The following is a 5,889-nucleotide window of genomic DNA, read 5'->3' on the forward strand; positions in this document are numbered from 1 at the left end:
ACTTTTAACAGAAAACATGTACAATGTAGACCTACACTGTGATAGTGAGAGTAACCCTAGAAAATAATTTTAAAAAGACAACTGAAAATACATTAAATGTACAGAGTGTCATGTTCAGAAATGTTTTTCTACTATTATAATGTTATGCATTTTATTTTACGTTTATTTCCATGCCAAAAGTATACTTACATAATAGTCTTATTAAAAACAAAAAACAATGTTTTCAGTGAGAAGTAGGCATTGGTCTGAAGACAAAAAAGAAAGGAATGCAGAACTGCATACAAAAAAGAACCACAATGCATACTTCACCAATGCTCTTCCAAGGTTTTCCAGCACACAGCTTTGACCTACTACAGTAGCTATGTTGGTCTCAAAACTTCTCAAAACAGACTAATTCATACTCTTACATGCTGACCACACCGCTCACGTCACGTGTGTGAGCGTTGCAAAATAAATGTACACATACATGTTATTCAGTCATTGCACCCACACTGCTCACGCGTGTCAACGAGCGTCTGCGTAGCCAGGCGCTAATATAGAACTTTGTTTTCTATTTGTGATGCTTGATGCACAGAAACTCCTGCCTCTCCCATCTACTCATTGGTTTTTAGGAGCGTGAACTGAGGTCCACACTCCAGTCCAGTTGGTGGCGGTAATGCACCTTAAAGTTGGTTGCCAACCGCCATATCAAGTCTAGAAGTCCTGCCTCCCATCAGTTCATTGGTTCTCACAATGAACATACTTCCTGTAAACAAAAGTCAACGTGGGTGCTTGAAAGATGGATGAGGAGAGATTTATCGTGGCAGTAGAGAAGTACTCACTTTCATATGATGCGTCTTCAAAATTCTACATGGATCCAACTAAAAAAAGATGCGGTCTAGGGAGAGATTGCAAAGACCATGCACATTTCATGTAAAGTATAACAACCCAATGTTCATCCCTCGTTATAAAACGAACTAGCTAGCTGACTGTGAATGGCATGTGTGCTGTAGTGCTTTGTCTTTACAGAAATCCTCCGAAGCCAACAGTCGTGAGAAAATTTGGTGGAAAATTACTAGTATTTCCATTTTTTTTGGTTCATTGTTGAAAAAGTAGTGGAATTGTACAATAATTGTGAAGTGTAGAATGAATACACAAAACAAATGAAGATGTTGTCAAAGTTGTTGTAAATCAGGTAGAAGGATATTTTTTAACCACACACACACACACACACAGCCACAACCATTTTGTCCTGGAAATCCAATTCTGCCTGCCACAGATGTGAAATACTTTAGACTGCCTCCTGACCTACTCTGTTGGCCTGGATGGCTATGCTTCTCATACATTGCCTCATCCCTGCCCCACTCTGCTGTAGCCACATCACATCACAAGGCAGCAGCTACTCTTCCTGGGGTCCAGCAAAATTAAGGCAGTTTATACAATTTTAAAACATTACAATACATTCACAGATTCCACAACACAGTGTGTGTTGAGAAAGATTTATTTCTTGTAGCTGATGTTGTGCCCGGCTTATGTTTTCATCAGGTAGGGCTTTAGCGGGAAGGCAGCGTCCTCCACCATTGTGTATGGTATCTTTCCCAAATCTTCACCCACAGGCAGAAGGGCATCTGCAGGGTTTTTGATGCCATTGCCCTTCCAAGTGGGGAGTTGGCATTTAAACTCAGCAAAAAAAGAAATGTCCCTTTTTCAGGACCCTAACTGTCAAAGATACTTAGTAAAAATCCAAATAACTTGTAGAACGGTCGTTAAGACACTAACAGCTTACAGACGGAAGGCAATTAAGGTCATAGATATGAAAACTTAGGACACTAAAGAGGCCTTTCTACTGACTCTGAAAAACACCAAAAGAAAGATGCCCAGGGTCCCTGCTCATCTGCGTGAACATGCCTTAGGCATGCATGCAAGGAGGCATGAGGGCACACAATCCCTCCATCAGTGCTCAGACTGTCTGCAACAGGCTGAGAGATGCTGGACTGAGGGCTTGTAGGCCTGTTGTAAGGAAAGTCCTCACCATAATTCACCGGCAACAACGTTGCCTATGGGCGCAAACCCACTGTCGCTGGAACAGACAAGACAGGCAAAAAGTGCTCTTCATTGACAAGTTGCGGTTTTGTCTCACCAGGGGTGATGGTCGGAATTTAAGTTTTTGTCTCAGTTGTTGAATCTTATGTAAATACAAATATTTGTACATGTTAAGTTTGCTGTAAATAAAACGCAGTTGACAATGAGAGGATTTTTTTTATTTTTTTTTATTTACTCTGCTGTCTCTGTTTCTCCCAATATCCCCCACCTCAATAGCTGTGAAGTGGTATTTAGCATCCACAAGGGCGAGTAGCACCACGGAGAAGGTTCCTTTATAATAAAAAACGTCTTCCTGAGTTTGGTGGTTTGGTGATCATATTATGTTTTCCATCAACCAATCCCAAACAATTGGGAAAGTCGCATTTTTCATTAAACTCTTGAGAAGTTTGTCTCCAGGTTTCCTCAGTGGGTCGTGGCAGATGGGTCGCTAGCATCCTCCTCTCTATGGCCTCACAGGTCTCCATAATGCACTGCAATACTGTCTCGAATCCAAGACGGTAGGTGAAGGTCAGACTGCAAATAAAGTCTCCAGATGCCAAGTACCTGTAATGACAAAATAAATGTCTTGTTATTGGTTAACAATCAATTATATTTTACTCTTTAAACCAGATGGAAGTCCCTCCGTTACACTTTATTAAGGCACCTACAGAAGGCCCAACCCAGCGGTTCTGGGGGAACCAATCAGAAAGAATGGATACCTTACATCATTCTTGATACCTTACATCCAGCCAACAAGGTAAGTTATAATATTCACTGCCCAAAAAAATAAAGGGAACACTAAAATAACACATCCTAGATCTGAATGAATGAAATAATCTTATTAAATACTTTTTTCTTTACATAGTTGAATGTGCTGACAACAAAATCACACAAAAATAATCAATGGAAATCCAATTTATCAACCCATGGAGGTCTGGATTTGGAGTCACACTCAAAATTAAAGTGGAAAACCACACTACAGGCTGATCCAATTTTGATGTAATGTCCTTAAAACAAGTCAAAATGAGGTTCAGTAGTGTGTGTGGCCTCCACGTGCCTGTATGACCTCCCTACAACGCCTGGGCATGCTCCTGATGAGGTGGCGGATGGTCTCCTGAGGGATCTCCTCCCAGACCTGGACTAAAGCATCCGCCAACTCCTGGACAGTCTGTGGTGCAACGTGGCGTTGGTGGATAGAGCGAGACATGATGTCCCAGATGTGCTCAATTGGTTTCAGGTCTGGGGAACGGGCGGGCCAGTCCATAGCATCAATGCCTTCCTCTTGCAGGAACTGCTGACACACTCCAGCCACATGAGGTCTAGCATTGTCTTGCATTAGGAGGAACCCAGGGCCAACCGCACCAGCATATGGTCTCACAAGGGGTCTGAGGATCTCATCTCGGTACCTAATGGCAGTCAGGCTACCTCTGGCGAGCACATGGAGGGCTGTGCGGCCCCCCAAAGAAATGCCATCCCACACCATGACTGACCCACCTCCAAACCGGTCATGCTGGAGGATGTTGCAGGCAGCAGAACGTTCTCCACGGCGTCTCCAGACTCTGTCACATGTGCTCAGTGTGAACCTGATTTCATCTGTGAAGAGCACAGGGCGCCAGTGGCGAATTTGCCAATCTTGGTGTTCTCTGGCAAATGCCAAACGTCCTGCACGGTGTTGGGCTGTAAGCACAACCCCCACCTGTGGACGTCGGGCCCTCATACCACCCTCATGGAGTCTGTTTCTGACCGTTTGAGCAGACACATGCACATTTGTGGCCTGCTGGAGGTCATTTTGCAGGGCTCTGGCAGTGCTCCTCCTGCTCCTCCTTGCACAAAGGCGGAGGTAGCGGTCCTGCTGCTGGGTTGTTGCCCTCCTACGGCCTCCTCCACGTCTCCTGACGTACTGGCCTGTCTCCTGGTAGCGCCTCCATGCTCTGGACACTACGCTGACAGACACAGCAAACCTTCTTGTCACAGCTCGCATTGATGTGCCATCCTGGATGAGCTGCACTACCTGAGCCACTTGTGTGGGTTGTAGACTCCGTCTCATGCTACCACTAGAGTGAAAGCACCGCCAGCATTCAAAAGTGACCAAAACATCAGCCAGGAAGCATAGGAACTGAAGTGGTCTGTGGTCACCACCTGCAGAACCACTCCTTTATTGGGGGTGTCTTGCTAATTGCCTATAATTTCCACCTGTTGTCTATTCCATTTGCACAACAACATGTGAAATTTGTCAATCAGTGTTGCTTCCTAAGTGGACAGTTTGATTTCACAGAAGTGTGATTGACTTGGAGTTACATTGTGTTGTTTAAGTGTTCCCTTTATTTTTTTGAGCAGTGTACATTTGAGTTGATTGCACAGAATTCTGAATCTCAAGGTCTTGTATTATTGCTGGCCTTATTTTCTACCTGCTAAGTCTCTACTTGATTGGTTCATGTCAGCTGGTATCCCATTTCTGAATTAGTGATGTTGAACTATTTTCAGCTCAAGAGGCAACCTCAGCCTTGAAAATGCTGATTCGCCTCAGCTACAACCTGTGGAGATTGATGACACTGAGGACGACGTGGGTTCCCCGAGCCATGACCCTGTGCTTCAGATGCCTGAACATCAGTCAAGACCAACCACTACAGACACGGCTCAAGACTGGCATCCAAGAAAAAGAAAACAGAAGGTCAACCATCAAGATGTGGATGAAGAGCTGCTTGCATTTGTCAGGAAGCCAATCCCTTCTGCTGCTACCTCAGATGATGTGGATGAGATATTTGTGCACAGCCTTGTGTCAGGAAGAAACAAGGGAACTCTGAAAATGCAACTACTATCATTGATTGTAAACTGGGATGACCAGCATGCAACACCTCTGCCACCACTTCCACCACCACAATGGCTCTTTGATGCTCAGTATGGAAGAGTTGGACTGCAGCCTATGATGTACGGCCAGTCCAGGCATCAATACTCCTACTCACCAGGATCTAGGTCTCCAACACATAACTAGGATGACCAGCAGGCAACAGCACTGCCACCACCACAGCCCGCAAGTACTCCGCACGGAAAAGGTGGACTGCAGCCAATCATGTACGATGAGCCCAGTGATCAATACTCACCAGAACTTAGGTCTCCAACACATAGCCGTGATGACAGCTTCAGTACATTTTCTTAAGAGAGCTAGGTCCAAGAATCCCAGTCACATTGATAATCCCCTCCTAAAAAGACACATCCCATGTTCTGTTTTAGAGTTTTAAAAAGGGAAAAGTTTATGTATGCACTATTTGCACTTCTTTGTTGTTGCAGTTATATTTGCATTGCACCTTGTATTTAACTTTTTTTTAATCATGTTTTGCTATTCAGTGAATATTGTAATTGGGAGGGATATGCCATTTTTTGTTTACATGCCTTGCTGTGGCTGTTCATCTCACCTACAACAGGTGCACCATGCCTTGTTGTGACTGTTAATGTCACCTTGAATAATTATAAGTAAAATACTAAACAAAGAACAGTGTGTCTTACTTACCTTGAGTATAATGAAAAGACACTATAGCACCTGGTGATCTTGCTGCTCCCTAAATGTAATGGAACATAGGCCTACATCCGTGGAGCATCATGATCACCAGTGTGCTGGAGTTTTTTTACACTATAGTATACTGCTCTTCTCCATGCACCTTCTTACACAATACACCCTTTTCCAATAACTTACTTTAGAGTGACAGATAGTTTTTGCTTTGGCTCTATTGGGGTCCTGTAGTTGGTCGTCGGCTTGGTGAGGTCTGGGCCAACAAAAGACTCCATCTCTTCTGCACTCATCCGGATGTATCAGTGATGTCAGGCATGGTC

At 44.1% G+C, this 5,889-nt stretch overlaps 1 long non-coding RNA gene across 1 annotated transcript; it reads left to right on the forward strand.

The window, feature by feature from the left end:
• The first annotated feature begins 2,265 nt into the window (after window positions 1–2,265).
• LOC115169737 (uncharacterized) lies at window positions 2,266–5,552 on the forward strand. Its single transcript, XR_003870911.1, has 3 exons — window positions 2,266–2,579; window positions 2,692–2,818; window positions 4,546–5,552. It is a non-coding gene; the product is annotated as an uncharacterized LOC115169737 (long non-coding RNA).
• Window positions 5,553–5,889: the final 337 nt, after the last annotated feature.

Source organism: Salmo trutta, chromosome 31 (genome assembly GCF_901001165.1).
Source record: "Salmo trutta chromosome 31, fSalTru1.1, whole genome shotgun sequence".
Classification (NCBI taxonomy): domain Eukaryota; kingdom Metazoa; phylum Chordata; class Actinopteri; order Salmoniformes; family Salmonidae; genus Salmo; species Salmo trutta.